Source organism: Natator depressus, chromosome 3 (genome assembly GCF_965152275.1).
Source record: "Natator depressus isolate rNatDep1 chromosome 3, rNatDep2.hap1, whole genome shotgun sequence".
Classification (NCBI taxonomy): Eukaryota; Metazoa; Chordata; order Testudines; family Cheloniidae; genus Natator; species Natator depressus.
In genome coordinates this window covers 88,166,807-88,183,437 of record NC_134236.1, presented here as the reverse complement: position 1 = coordinate 88,183,437, position 16,631 = coordinate 88,166,807, and the positions used below count along the sequence as shown (strand labels likewise).

The 16,631-nt window shown below is 39.7% G+C and overlaps 1 protein-coding gene across 1 annotated transcript in view; it reads left to right on the top strand.

Moving 5' to 3' along the window:
- The first annotated feature begins 2,015 nt into the window (after nucleotides 1-2,015).
- The window catches only part of LOC141983950 (myb/SANT-like DNA-binding domain-containing protein 7), a 58,009-nt gene continuing 43,393 nt past the window's right edge, over nucleotides 2,016-16,631 (top strand). The window contains exon 1 of the mRNA XM_074946901.1: nucleotides 2,016-2,085. The gene's annotated coding sequence lies outside the window, so the exon portion shown is untranslated. The remainder of the gene's footprint in view (nucleotides 2,086-16,631) is intronic.

The window sequence follows — 16,631 nt, the reverse complement described above, 5'->3', positions numbered from 1 at the left end:
ATCCATCCCATGTCATCCATTCCCAGCTTCTGGCAAACAGAGGCTAGGGACACCATCCCTGCCCTTCCTGGCTAATAGCCATTGATGGACCTATCCTCCGTGAATTTATCTAGTTCCTCTTTGAACCCTGTTTAGTCATGGCCTTCACAATATCCTCTGGCAAGGTGTTCCACAGGTTGACTGTGCTTAGGCCTATCATCTTCAGTAACTTGGTAGCCATACAGCTGTCTGCTTAGATATTTCTTATGTTGCATGCTGTTCGGTCAAAAGAGTTCAATGTACCACATTTATCAAATGATGTTCTATAAAAATAATCTGTTCTTATCTTTCCATGATTTAAAAGATCCTCAGGATGACACCATGGATTGGCAATAGGAAATTGAACCTCTTGGTTTATGTCACTGGTTCAGTGCTGACCTAGGTCATTAGCAGCTAAAAGCTATTTCCATTGGTGACCTATGCATAATGAATTGCGGCTCCGAATCCAGCTCCTGGTGGATAAGTGTCCAAATACATAAAGCCACCAATATAATTGGTATCAGTTTTGTCAGTGCTAGCAGAAAAGCCAGGGACTGAATGAGCAAAGGAGCTGAATTGCCCTTTCATACCCATAGAGATGCCCCAGAACAGGACTGTGGACCAGGACTGAGAGAATATGAAGAAGCTTCTGCTGCCTTTGCTGTCCTTTTCCTGTTGATAATCAAGGACTCTAGTCTCCAGGGGCTGTCAAGCTGGCTCCTTTCAGAAGCAATCATTCTTATTTTTTTAAAATAGTTCTTGCATATTTAATGTTAAAATCCTTTTAAAAGTCTTTAAAAAATGTATAAAATTGTCATGATTGCTTTGCTTTGACTCTCTCCTTGTTACTTAATTCTAGTTCTGATATAGGGCCTCATTGTTACTGACCCCCTCCCACCCCCAATATATACAGTACAGTGTAACAATATTACAGCAGTGGGAGAACAGCATGACCCAGAGTGTCAGTAGACCAGGACACGTGGATTCTATTCCCAGGTCTGTCATCTGTAGGATCTTGATCAAGTCACATTGCCTCTCAGTGCTTCAGTTTTCCCATCTGCAAAGTGGGGATAATGGAACTTTCTAAAGTGCTTTGAGATCTATGGAGAGAAAGTATTATGTAGTAGCTAAGTATTTTATCATTATTCTATCAGGAGAGTCCACACTTTTCTCCGTGGTGCAGGGTATGTTCAGTGAATGACTAATTCTGGCAGATGAAATAGTCAGAAATGCCTGAAGCCCCTCAAACACATCTAAATCAGTTCTCAAATAGTCTGACATTGGTTTTCAGAGGTAATGGGGAAATGTGTGAAGATAACAGGCCAGATGTTGTTCTCAATTACAGACATGAAAATCCAGAGTAACTGAGATCAGAATATGATTCAATATTTGCAATAATGTTACTGTGATCAAATATCAGCCTACCATTGCCATCCTATCTGGAGCAGAGAGAGATGACCAAATGGAAAAGTACTTCTGGGACATATGAAAACTACTAATACATATTAACTGTATTAAAACGACACCGTGTCCATATCCTGCTTTACATAAAGGAAGTTTTGCCCACTGAAACTATAATCTAGATTTGGTTCCAAACCTAAACTCCTGATTTGAGTCCCTTTGAATCTTTGAACAAGTTTGAATGTGATTCTGATTCTTCACAGCTTGGACCTGTCTCTGTTCCATTGTGAATGTGATGAGTTTATTTAAATCCAATAAAATACTTTACGAGTTTAAGTTGTATTCCAAAAGTGCATTGTTGTAACACAGTTTCTTTAACAAAAAACCCATCCATTGTGTAAGCAACTTCCCTATTGTTCTATTTCCAGAATAAAAACAAAAAGGGAAGTATGTAAATATTGACTTAAAGGATCTGTTAAGGAAAAGTGCTCCTGACTGGTTTGGTTAAAATACAGTACAAAGATGACTTCATCATGCTTTCAGTTCTTTCTTTTTGTCTCTCTTTCACTGATTTCTGAAAAGCACTGTCTCATTTTGAAGCTACATGGCACTAAATTCATCCAGCTGGAGGAATTTTGCTCACAAAGCTGCCAAGAATCAAAGCAGGTAAGACAGAAAAATTAAAGAGGAAATGAAAAGGATTATGTAAACTCAGGGATAGGATATAGGTATTCTCTGCTGGATAGCCAGCAAAAGTGTAGAGCTTGCCAAAAATGTATTTTACTTTGCATGAAAATATTTGAAGAAAACACACACATATATTTTCCATTTGGAAACTATTTGGGTTTCAAGTGGGGGGGAAAAAAAGAAACAATTTCAGTTTTTGAAAATTGTAGGGTTTTGGTTTGAGGACTTTGGGGGTGAAACTTTGCCCCCTCCCCACCATCCCCTGCACCCCTCTCCAAAAACTGGTGGCAAAACTCCAAAATTTGGGGGTAGCCATTTAAGTTTTCAGTGAAAACCTAGACAACTTAAATAAAAACATGTTTCTGAGAAAATTTCAATTACATTTAAATGCCATTTTTGTCTCCCTACCCTCAAAAAAAATTTTTTTTGATTATATGAAAAACTTTCCACCAAAGTGGCTTCTTGGGTACAAGTTGCACACGCTATTGACTCTTCAGGGAGGTAAGGGAGCACTGTTCTCCATGGAACTTTGCTTATTGTGCTGTTAAAAGTCAGTGCTAATGTGAGCACAAGCAAGTTTTATGTTGTAACATATTTAGGATAGCACTGCTGCTGTAGTTTGTTGAATAATATTAGCTGTTTTAGTGCTAACAGTTTCAAGAGCATGTATTGTTTGTGCTGTACATGTTAAAAGGAACAAATATCATACAGTGCCCCTTCCTGAGCTCCCAGGCACACAGAGGCTGAGTGACTGCTGCTACAACATCCCTTTGTGGTGCATCTTACTGAACCAGTTTTGCCTTGCCCTTCGCACAGTGTGTACAGGGGTTGGAGGGGTAATACTCCTTAGACCTTTCCCCTACTTTGCATAAGAATCTGTATCCAAGTAATGGCTTTTGGATTTGGCCCAACCTGAATATCTCTGCAGTGGCTGAGCAATTTGCAGAGTGCAGGTTAAAAAGAGTAAAGCAGTTGGATTCACTCACTGTAGGAACGTTAGGAGGTGAAACCTTTTCAGAGCCATGGGTTGAACGTTAATTGTATGGGGACACCTCTGCAGGCCACATATTGTCAGGGGTCTAGCCTCTAGCACAGCCAATCTCCTGGCAATTCAATGAGTGCAGCTGGCCCTCACAGAAGCAGGCTGATAGGTAAGCTCAGGAGCTGTCCAGTGGCTGCTCAACCCATTCCTAACCTGCTCCCAGCTCCTTCCTGACCTCTGACTACCAGGTTCCACCTTCTGACTGTGACTCTGCTACCCTTCGGCGTAGGCTTTGGTCTCTGACTCCCATCCATGACCCTTGGCTTCACTCCTGCATCCCCCTGGTCTGGATTCAGCTCTAACTGGTAGGCTGAACTCTTGCTCCAACCATTAGGCCAGACTGCTCACTACTCAGCTGCTGACACATACAGAAATATGTGCTCTATAAAATGGTGGTCTCCTATGTAGCATGACCCCAAATATACAGTGGATACCATTTTGCCCTATGAAATGAACCACCCTGGTCCAGACCATCACCTCTGATAGAAATGCTTGTATGAAATGACCTGGGGGAAGGCCATGAATTTTTCTTGCCAGAGTTACATTGCAAAATATAATCTTGCTGTATTCCACCACTTCAGCAAATGCAACCATCTTGGCTTGCAGCTTTTCCACCTTTCACACACACACACGTGTGTGTGTGCGTGTGTGTATTCAATCTTCGATTAAACACACCGGACCTTGATGGGGTTTTTTTCAGTGAGATGGTATAAAGTTCAGGTCCTCCAAGTTTTAGGCCCTGCAGGCCTCAAATTGGTCTCAAATGGATCAAAGATCTGCACTTGTATGGTTTTCAGACTCAGTGAATTGGCTATTTGTGCTTGGATAATATTTAGTCAGAATTGGAATGTTTAAAATACATTGTGGAAAGAGCAAGTACGGACTGACTTTTGCAGACAGAGGTTCAAAATTTCTTCAGCACAAAGATTTGATTTTCATTTTGACATTATTTTACTGTTTGTTTTTTTTCTTCTTTTTTTGGTTGCTTTGCTGGCAGTCGGTGGATTAGTTGTTGGCTTTAGATTTGGTCACTCTGAATACCTTTTATTTCTCTTATCTATCCAGTGGTATGCTCTCCATCTGTTCAGTAAGCACTAGCCATTTTCAGCCTTATCTTTTAAGCTATCTCCAGGAGCAGTTTTGCAAACATTTTGCTAAAATTACTTGGCACTCAAAGTCCAGCTGCACAACCATTTAATTGAGATTGCATATATTCACTTTCCAGTCTCTTCAGTCTCCCTGAAATTTCTACTTTTTTATATCCAATATTCTTTACCATTTTCACTCAGTTTTTATCCCTCTCTTTGTGGAAAAAGAAGATATTTGAGAGAGCCTGGAAAGCTGGTGACAAAACTAAATCTGTAACTTTAAATGAAGTGCACCATCCTTAATTAGCTTCATCAGTAGTTTTGTAAGCAATTTCAGCATTGTGCACTGGACAATTTAAAGGTGATCTATCAGGTCTTTAATATAAATATTTTTTTATAAGCAGCAGAAGTGCTATATAAATATGATTAACCATTTCATGCTCATCATAATCCTTTCTCTTTTCTCCCCTATTTTTTTACCAGGTCCCTAAAGTTCCTGTCATCCCTGATGTCTGGCATTCTGAATGTGCTAGCACGTAGTGCTATCACAGCTAAAAACATACTTTCTATCTGTGAGAACACTCATAAATAGTAATTAATCATTCACTTAATCTGCTGGCTCACTACTGGGTATCTTCCTCACCCTGAATAAACTGGAGGGAAAGATATGACCATAGAGGTTGATGTGTTACCCAAAGCAACATCAATCCAGTAGGGGACTCCATAATTCTTAGAATAGGAAAGAAGAAATAATAAAATTTTCCATCCCGTATGACGCTCTGATAGTGCAAAATTTGTTTGCATCCCAAACTGGGATAAAACATTAAAATATCGTATATCGTAATTTTTCAGAACAGAAAATTCTGAAAACTTCATTTCAGTTTGGTTTGACATTAACCAGTATCCCCTTTAAGTGCCACAGTACCTCATGTTACTTGTATTTTAGGTACTCCGTGCCCCAATCTCTTCTATGGGACAGGCTCCCAAGCAGGATTATATCTCCCATGGTGCATTATGGTCATGTATGCCACAATGCACATTAGCAGTTCAACCAGAGCGGAGATTGGGGGGTACACCATAGGAGATGCAGTGCAGCCAGGGAGCTCAGCCCTTACAGAATAATGGGGGCAGGAGACCTCTAAACTACAGCTTCCATGATGCCAATTCAGGTGGACACAGATTAACATTGAAGTGACCTACAAATAAATGTTTCAATTCAGATCAACCTGAACCAAAATGAAATATTTTGTTTAGATTTTCTGGATGGAAAATTTAAAAAATCAGCAAAATTACAATTTTCCCATGGGAAAATAAAATTTCAATAGGAAATTCCTATCTAGCTCTAGAAATAATATCCTCAGAGGAGAGAAAGAATAGTGCAATGAACATTCTATATTATTACTGAAATACTGTACAGAATATTCTATATAATATTTCATTGTCAATGTGCTTTATAAACACGAATTCATCTTTACAATATATCCTCAGTAAATAAGATACTCTGGCATTCCATATCATTGTCCCATGAATTCAACACTGCATGGTGAAAACAGAGAGCGAGAGAGGTTAAGGCCTGCATTTCCCCTTGACTTTGAGTGCTTCAACTTTTGGCTTCCCAAACTGACACAATTTGGTCTTGATTTTTCAGTGATTCAGACCATCTGTGGCTCTTACTAACAGACTGAAAAATCCGGCACAAGTTGGGCATCTGAAAATGGAGGCAACCCAAAATAGTGGATGCCTTGAAAATGTATACCTAATTGACTTCTCCAAGGCCATTGAAAGCCTGTGGTTTGGAGCCAGCATCAAGCTTAGATTTCTCAGGTGCTTCATGGTTATTGAAGTCTTTTTTTTCCTTATTGTTAAAATCCAATAATTTTAAAAAGAGAAGTACACTGGATCCCACGATATACTTTTAGGCAACTGTAATGTAATTTTAATTATTTACACTGTATTTCATAATATAGTATAGTAGCAATGGCCACACTCTCTAAATATGGCCACTTTCTCTTTTCAGATAATTATATGCATATAAAGTATCATTTTTGTGTGCAAAAATGATAACATTTATACATGCAAAAAGCCTTTGTTTATATAAAAATGCACAAAAGACTAATTTTCATGCCCAAATGCTATTATCTGCAAATCTATATGTGCACAGTTAAAGGCTCTTGAAGCCCCTATGAAAATTTGGCCTCCAAATTTCCTTTTACATCTTTTGCAATCATGACAAAGACTGAGAAATTAGACCTCACTACAGCACTCTGCTTCCCAAACTTTGCTCTAGTTTTTGTGTGAACGATCAGGCTTTATGGATTAGGGAAGAGAGAATTAGCAAGGTTTTCTGCAATATATTACACTGTCACAAGCGCAGGGGCACAGTGGGGAATTTCACAAAGGGGAAGTCTGGGGTCAGAGGAAACTGCACTTAAATTTTTGACTTAAGTTATGGTTGAGCACGTTCATTGTCTCTCAGAATGCTCAGTAGCTTGTAGGAGCAGGCCCTAATATAGCCACAATTTGATTTCATTGGGTGAGATAGATATACGCACAACTGATTTTTCTTCATTAGGTAGGAACAAGAATAATCATATGATTACATATGAAATTTATACAGGAGCTTGTTCAATATAATACTAGAAAACACCAATCTTTCTACACTAGGGAGTCAAAAGACTGCTAAAGGAAAAAATTCAAAAGCAGACATGTTTTAAATTGTCTTTGCTGTTATCATCCATTCTCAAATATAGCTTTATGCATTAAGTTCTTGATCCTGAAAGTTGTCAGCACACTGATAAGTTTGAGCACAGGCTCTGCATGTACACAAGTAAAGTTGAGCGCTCGGCACAGAGTTGTATACCTCTGCCTTGAGCAGAAATAAGTGGTAAGGACCTGTACATGCCTGTTCCCTCATTCTTAGTGTAGGGGTGGCTGGAAAACAAGAATTCCATTTCACAAAACTTTCTGAAGTTTTGACATTTCTTTCTGTTCTGCAGAATGAAACAAAGACCTTTCACATTTTTTTGTGGAACCCCCACCCCACAAGAATGTTCTGAATTCTGATAGAGAGAGAGAAGTCCATACTCTCCCTCTTTCAGAGCATGGACTTGAATCCTGGGTGTCCCACATCCCCCATGAGCGCCCTAACTACCTTGCTATTCTCACACACACACACACACACACCGAGACATCTTCCCATTGAACGTTTTGTCAAACCTGATACCTTTCAACAAAAAGTTTGGGTTGAGGTGAGTCAGCATTTTCCATTTAAAAAAAAAAAAGTTATGTCAGAATGTTCCCAGCCATCCGTAATCAAGAGCAAAAGTTAAAATGGGATGGGGTGTAGCTAAGAAATGGGTATGTCTAAAGAGAGAAGGGTTTATGTGCAATCCTTCATGGAATAAAGGTATGACACACAGGAGTGCAGATAAGAAACAGCTCTTTATTTCCTGGTCCCAGTTACTTGATGTAGGTCAAGGTTACAAAAAAGAACTTTATCACAGTTCCTCTCAACATGCAAATGAGGTGCAAAACTTCTTGGCGTCACAGCATCTCTCTCATTAATGCGGGATTGGGTTGCTTTGCACTGGCTGTTCAGCTTATTACTTCTTACTTTTTGTGCAGTGCAGGACTAAGCCCCAAAGATATTCATTTATGGGAGAGGCAAGAGGAAAAAGAGGAGGGTATTACAGTGCTGCCAATCCAAATGTCCAAGAATCCCCCAAAGCCATGAGGTTTGTTTAAAAATCATGAGATTTAAAAAAAAAACAATTGGGTGCTCTTTTTATTTCCTTTCTGGTTTTTGAGACTGTAGGCTGCAGTGAGATCACATGTTCATGATTTTCTCCAAATCCACAAGGGCTAGAGGCGTACTTAAATTAAGGAAAGCTGAGATTCCCCATATTCACAGGACTTTAGCACTTGGAGCTTTAACAATCCCCATCAAATATTTCAAAACTTATGATTGAAAAACTCAAAAATTGGCAACACTGTAAAGAAAAGAGTAAGAGTACAGGACAAAAATGGGGTGAGATAAATAATAGCCATAGAGATTAGCCACCCTGTATCCCCTAGATGAGGTGCATCCACCATACAAACGTTGACATCCATTGGCTGGGTTCTGTGGAAAATGTCTGTTTTTGTGGAGAAACAGAAGACTTTATTCTCCAGATCAGTCTAGCCAACATCTTTCACCAGCATTAAATTCACGACAATATAATGAGATAATGAGCAATAATATCCATCATTATATGTTTTCCGATGGCAAATATGTGTTTACACATTTCCTCTTGTTTTTGTTTCTTTAAGAAGCCTTTCTGAATCTTATCACTGGTAATGGGGATTGCTATTCAGACTCAGCCACTCTGGATAATGAATTCCAAAGGACAGTAAACAGAAGAATATTGAATTCCAAACAGATGTCAAATTGTACTGATTATATAATGGTGTGATGTGAAGGGGTATTAATTTATATAAATGTACAAATTCACAGTGCCTATCCTAACCAGGCGTGCCTTACAAAATAGTTGTCCAAAATGCTGTGTATTTTGCTAAAAAACAAGACTGTACTAAGATACCCATCCATCTTAATGAAGGAGGAAAGAACTTCTAACTATTTCCAGTGCCAGGCAGCACCACTCAATGCCCTCCATTACCTTGCCCATCGATATATCTTCCTTTTCCGAGGAAAACTGGAAAAACAGGTGGGTCTTGTGGTGTATGTGTTGAGGGTCACGAAATATGGGCTCTAGCAGACCAGTCTCCAAGGGTTTTGCTGAGCCTGCCAAACTCACTACACTTATGATATAAATGTTTATGTTGGGAAAATAAATCTGATAGAGGACTTTATATTCTGCTGTGTCCTATGTTGTGTACATCGTTCCATTTGCAATTTAAATGTTTCCTTAGACTAGATTATTTTCTATGTTGTAGGCAGGAACAAATCCAATTCGAATTATTCCCTCACCATAAAGAGGCAGGAGTATGGTGTACTGGTTGCAGTATCAGTTTGGCAACAGGGATTCTGGATTCTCTTTTTGGGTCTGCCACTGATTCACTGCGTGAACTTGGGTAAACCACATAACTTTTGGTGTCTTCTTTGGTGTGTGTGTGTAATAAAGTGCTTTGCATAGATAGCTGAATGGTGCTATATAAATGAAAATTATGGAATAATGGACTACACGTGCACTGAGACCTGAAGTGTTGATTTGCAGAAGGGGTAAGAGAACCTTTGAATAATACAGAGCTTGATCCTGGAGAGAGTAGCTTCTGTACTGGCCCACGGAAGCTTTGCAGACCACCCCAAGTGCTGTGGTTGTTTGTGAAGACTATTCAGAAAAGAGCAATTCCCCTGCTAGCAGCAGTGCAATACTTGATTAGGCATTATGCAGCTGCCCTCTTCCCTGAGGTGGAGTCTGTGACTCCATTTGTGGAGATGTACTAGTAAGAACCACTCTATTAAGTTTTAAGTGAATTTCAGAAAATGCCTCAGAGTCTTTGAGATTTATTTTTACATGAATCATTGGAGACCAGTTAGATAACAGAAAAGAGAGCCTTTTCATTCCTGGCTAACTCATCAAGTGGTCTGTGGGAATTTAGCCACATGACTTCCACTGATGTAAGTTGTACAGTTAAATCCATGTGCATTGCTCTGGAAATTCTATGACTCTTGACCGCAACTGAGTAGCTCTCAGACATAATAGAGGAGAAAAGGCTTGCTACTCTGAATCCCAGTTGGCATTGGCTCTGTGAGTTCTGTAACATTAAGCAAGCCTGAGTTTGAGGCAAGCTGCTACCTTTATTACCTGCTTCTAGAAGCACTGTGGAACTGTCTAGAAGAAGAGCACATTCAAAGCCTATTGAAGTCTATGGGAGTCTTTCCATTGACTTCAGTGGGCTGTGGATTAGGCTCTTTTTGAAGAACAGAAGTGCAAGTGCAATCTGGATGCTTTGTCTTTTTGAGTAGTAAGGAAAACAAGAAAAATAAAAGGTTCAGAGTCCTTTCTTCTATATTGTTGTTCACTGAAGGCACTACAAAGAGACCAAAGGTGATGTCCTGGTCCCATTGAAGCCAATCAAAGTTAATTTAAAACATCTCCTCCAAATGGCCTGTCTCCACCCATCTTGTGGAGTCCTTTCCTTATGACATGGACCAGCTTTGTGACCTTGGGCAAATCACTTCACCTCCCTTTGGCTTTGTTTTCCCCCCACTCTTTGCCTGTATTGCCTATTTAGATTGTAATGTCTGCCACAGAGATTACAATTATTTAGTATGTACCAGCAACTGTGTATATTCAGCAACCAGAATGATGGGGCCCTGGTCTTGGCTGGGGCCTGTACATGTAAGTGTAATATTACACTACTATTATTACTAGTTAGGCTTTTCAAGCAATTAAAAAAATTAATCATGATTAATTGCGCTGTTAAACAATAACAGAATACCATTTATTTAAATATTTTGGATATTTTCTACATTTTCAAATACATTGATTTCAGTTACAACACAGAATACAAAGTGTACAGTGCTCACTTTATATTTCTTTTTGGTTACAAATATTTGCATTGTAAAAAAACTAAATAAATAGTATTTTTCAATTCACCTAATACAAGAATTGTAGTACAATCTCTTTATCATAAAAGTTGAACTTACAAATGTAGAATTATGTACATAAAATAACTGCATGCAAAACTAAAACAATGTAAAACTTAGAGCCTACAAGTCCACTCAGTCCTACTTCTTGTTCAGCCAATCACTCAGACAATAAAGTTTGTTTACATTTGCAGGAGATAATGCTACCCACTTCTTGTTTACAACGTCACCTGAAAGTGAGAACAGACGTTCATGTGGCACTGTTGTAGTTGGCATCGCAAGATATTTATGTGCCAGATGTGCTAAAGATTCATATGTCCCTTCAAGCTTCATCCACCATTCCAGAGGACATGCGTCCATCCTGATGACGGGTTCTGCTCAGTAATGATCCAAAGCAGTGTGGACCGACACATGTTCATTTTTATCACCTGGGTTATATGGCACCAGCAGAAGGTTGATTTTCTTCTTTGATTGTTCAGGTTCTGTAGTTTCCGCATCAGAGTGTTACTCTTTTAAGACTTCTGAAAGCATGCTCCACATACTTCATCCCTCTCAGATTTTGGAAGGCACTTCAGATTCTTAAACCTTGGGTCGAGTGCTGTAGCTATCTTTAGGAATCTCACATTGGTACCTTCTCTGTGTTTTGTCAAATCTGCAGTGAAAGTGTTCTTAAAACTAACAACATCTGCTGGGTCATCATCCGAGACTGGTATAATATGAAATATATGGCAGAATGTGGGTAAAACAGAACAGGAGACCTACAATTCTCCCCTGAGGAGTTGCATTACACATTTAATTAACACTTTTTTTTTTTTTTTTTTTTTTTTTTTTTACGAGTGTCATCAGCATGGAAGGATGTTCTCTGGAATGGTGGCTGAAGCATGAAGGGGCATATGAACGTTTAGCATATCTGACAAGTAAATATCTTGCAATGTCATCTACAAAAGTGCCATGCGAATGCCTGTTCTCACTTTCAGATGACGCTGTAAATAAGAAGCAAGGAGCATTATCTCTGTAAATGTAAACCAACTTGGTTGTCTTAGCAATTGGCTGAACAAGAAGTAGGACTGAGTAAACTTTTAGGCTCTAAAGTTTTACATTGTTTTGTTTTTTAGTGCAGACATGTAACAAAAAAAATCTACATTTGTAAGTTTTACTTTCATGAAAAAGAGATTGCACTACAGTACTTGTATGAGGTGAATTGAAAAATACTATTTTATTATTTTTACAGTGCAAATATTTGTAATAAAAATAATATAAAGTGAGCACTGTACCCTTTGTGTTCTGTGTTGTAACTGAAATCAATATATTTGAAAATGTAGAAAAACATCCAAAAATATGTAATACATTTAAATTCGTGTTCTATATTTTAACCGTGCGATTAAAACTGCAATTAATTGTGGTTAATTTTTTTAATCATTAATTTTTTTTGAGTTAATCACGTGAGTTAACTACAATTAATCGACAGCCCTATTACTTGTAATAACTTTCATTTAAAAATCAGATCACTTATTTAGCTACCTAAATACAGTTTTAGGAGCCTAATATTTGGCAGCCATTTTGAAAAAAAATTGGGCAGTATCTTTCATACAGCTGGATCTCATTATATTTTACAAGCTGTAAGATCCATTCAGCCTCTGTTTATGCCAACTGCCACTTATATAACCTAAGATACAGCTCCCAACTGGTAGAAATCTACCTAGTGGGGGTTGTAACATTATAGGTAACCCCTATAGGTCCTGGTCTGTCAAGCAGCTCTGAGTGGGCCAATATAGCCCTGAAAATGGCGACTCTTGGAGAGGAAGGTGGGTGGGACTGTATCCCCATTTCAGTACATCTCCCAGTTTCTGTCGTTCAGCTGCATGTCAAAGCTGCCGACTAATGGCAGAACCCCTGGGGGAATGCAAATACCACCTACCTTCAACTATGGTGAATCCTTTTTAGAATCTCTCGATGCACAGTTTCTCCTGCTGGTATAGGTTGTCACTCCCTACCCGAGTGCTAGCAATGGCAAATAAAGCTTTGTATAGATGGGAATTATTCAGCCACTACTATGGTGTTTTCACCAAGGGAAGACAGCTTTAATTTTGTCAGGGCTGTAGAGGAGCCCTGCTGGCAGAGACTATCCAGGGGATACACTACAACTTTGCCTGGGCATGTTTCCCTCCTTCACCAGCACCATCCACTTTGACGAGGGTCCGAGCACCTCCAAGCTTTCTGGTGGAGTGGGGATTCTATGGCCACTTCTTCCACCATTAACCTCTCTGTCAATCCTGCATCTTCAGTTATGCTTGTGAAATCTGGCATTACTTAGGACTAAACTGAGCCTGCAGTATGCAAAATACATTGGGAACCTTCTGGATGAAAGCCATTTCATGCCAGCATCTCTAGCTACTGCTCATAATGTGTTTTTTTTTTTCACTTACCCTCCTGAGAATAACTTATCTAATTGAAACTACAGGGGGAACGAATTTAGGTCAGCCAGAATGTAATTACCAGTCTGGAGTCTGGCCAGGACACTGGCGTTAACAACACTTGACTGTTGTGAAAAGCTTAGTGATCACCATTTATTTCCTGTCATTGTAATCTAGAAATTGTTGCTGTAGCTACAGCTATAGATGAATATAGCTTCTGATACTGATTGCACGAGGTATGGAGTAGACTCACAGAGTTTAAGGCCAGAAAGGACCATCATGATCATCTAGTCTGAACCTCCTTCACATTGCAGACCCCAGAACCTCACCCTCCCACTCCTGCAGTAGGCCCATAACCTCTGGCTGAGTTACTGAAGTCCTCAGATCTTGATTTAAAGATTTCAAGGTATATAGAATCCAGCATATTCTATAGTTCAAACCAGCAAGTGGCCTATGCCTCACACTGCAGAGGAAGGCGTAACCTACCCCGCAGCTTTATTACCACACTAATAGAGACAAGACCTTAATTTGGTTTCTTCCTTCTGGTGGAGGCATTTTAATCATGGCTGGAGTGTGGCTGAGGATGGAAGAAAATAGAAGTTTATTGATGAAATAGGAATGGGGAGTGGTGCAGTGAAGATGACATGGGGTTTTTAGAATTCCTCGCAGAAATATCAAATACCATGTGACCAGCATACAAAAGCATGCCTCATATTTTGTTGTGCTGGTGTTGGAAGGTTGATGGACTTGAGCTCTCCTACAATCTGTATATAATGGTTAAGTGTTACATGTCTTTTGTGGCTGATCACCAGTGGACAAGAATTGTTAGCTAACAAAGTTACTCCTTTAACTCAAGTGGTAGAGGCCTGTGCTTTTGGTTCTGAAGGTCCCAGGTTTAACCCTTGCTGGTCATGGGCAGTGGGTGAAATTTCCCTTTGGAGGCTAGCCTCCTGCCCTGCCTCTTCTGGCTGAGGCCACGCCCCCACTTGCTGCCCTCAGCCATGTTGCTGTTGGGAGGAATCATTATAAAAGTGGGGAGGAAGAATGATCCAGTGATTATGGGTTTAACCTGAGACCTGAGTTCAAATCCCAGTTCCACTAAAGACCTCCTGTGTGACCTTAGACCAATCACTTCACCTGTGGCTCAGTATCCCCCTTCTGTAAAATGGGGATAATAATTTCCTAACTCAAGGGGGTATTGTGAGGATAAATCCAATAAAGATTCTGAGGCACTCAGATGCTATGATAAGGGAGAGAAGTGGATAGAGGAGATGCGATCGATCTAACACAGAAAGTGGTGGCCATAGGAGGAGTTGATCTATTGTGGCTCACATATGCATGGGACAAACTTCCCCTGACAGGGGAATATGTAACACACTGGGTAAATGTGTTCTACCCACTCTAGTGACTGATGCACATAGAGGATAAGAACCTAGAACTGCTACCCGATAACAGAGTTACTCTTAGTTCAAGTGATAGAGACCTATATGCTGATGGTCTGGGGTTTAACCGCTGGTGAGCCATTATGGGGATCATTACAATCCTCTGTTCCTCACAAAGGATTTCTTTTAGATTAGATGGTCTATAATGAAATCCTTCTCCTTAACTGCTGGAACTGTTTTTTTGGGGGGTTTTTTGTGGTGGTTTTTTTTTTTCATGTCCAAGAATAAGATGTTCCATCTATTGGTCCAAGCTTATTGGTTACTGCTGTAGTGAAGCATAGGTAATGCAGGTTTCAGAGTAGCAGCCATGTTAGTCTGTATTCACAAAAAGAAAAGCAGTACTTGTGGCACCTTAGAGACTAACAAATTTATTTGAGCATAAGCTTTCATGAGCTACAGCTCACTTCATCGGATGCATAGGTAATGCAGCAACCCTTGTTTTGAGAGATACTGTGCTAGCAATGGAGATACTGAAACTGTGACCTTGCATACAAGCCCTCCTCCTCCAACTGCATTGAAAATGCATTAAAAAAATATAATATGCATTTATTTATGTAATACCTGTTAATTCAACTATCAATAACTTTCGAGCTAAGCACTGACTTTTTTTCTTTAAATCACTTGTGAAGTTAAAATCCATGCATAACGTATCTCATCTTGTCAGACCCTTTGCCGTTGCTATCTGTGCGAAGCCATGTGTTGGTAAATATACTTCTGTTACAGACACCTCTTGATCCATTGAAATGTAAAACATATGAGGCGATTATCAAAGCAAAAAACTGGTGATGCAGCTAGATCAATATAAACAGAGATGACAGTAGCTTGGAGCTACATGCGGTAGCCTAAGTAAACAGAGTGACTGGATGATTTTTGAAAACAAGCCTGTCAGGTTTAAGTTTGTTATCAGCTCTCATGACAACCATTTTCCTGTCTGCCAACTACTGACTTAATGAGTACATTAATGCAGGCATGTCCACACGTCCTCCTACCTTACCCCCCCCAAAGAACTCAGCAGCATTGTGCCATTACTGTAAGGTAGTAATTTGATTTACATAACATTAAATGGGGGTAGGAAGGAGGGAAACAGGAAGTACTCATGATACTGCTTTTATTGTATCACACAGTTCTACAAAACAAACAGACTGTGCCAGCAGGCAGGCCAGACTGTGCCAATGAAGCAAACCAGAAACCATTTCCAAACAGGAATGCTTGATACCAAAGATTTGAATACCTCACCTATATGCAAAGCAGCATGTCCCTGCCCCTCAAACACGGGTGGTGCTCTGTGTAAGGAGTGTCCCAAGTGCCCATAACAAGTTATGAGCTTCAAAAATGGCTTTACCTGGCCACGCTTCCAGTGCCCAAAGACACAAGTGTTAGTTGCTCACTTGGTGCCTGTAGCATTGCTTTTGTTAAATTAAAAATCTACAGAGTATTTTGTTAGTTGCACTTCAAAATATTAGCTCCAGACCTAGAGCTCCATGTCAGCCCCATACCAGTTGTGGTTGGAATAACCTGAGGTGCTTTTACCATGGTATTATTCCTAATAATAACTACCTTTTGAGCTGCCATTCCCCCATGAACATTGGTGATGTTACTAGTCTAAGGCTTGAATTTCCTGTTTTTTTTTTTTTCCCCATAATCTCAATACTTTATGGGCTTTCTCCCTCTACAGGGCAGGTGGTAGAGCACATGTTCAGTAAAAAGTTGATTTTACCTCACATGCCTTCTTCACATTAACTTCAAGTGAGATGTCTTCCTCCTAAATTCCCAATAAAGTGCAGGCAGTACCGCTTGCAGAGCAGCCTTTATCTGCCTAATATATGTGTCCACAAATGCATACCTTTTCTGGTATCTGCTCTCTGGGAGTGCAGATGTTAATGATGTGACATCTTGTCACCGCTTAACTTTGTGCCCCGATTCCTGAACCTTCACCTCCTAATCTGTCTG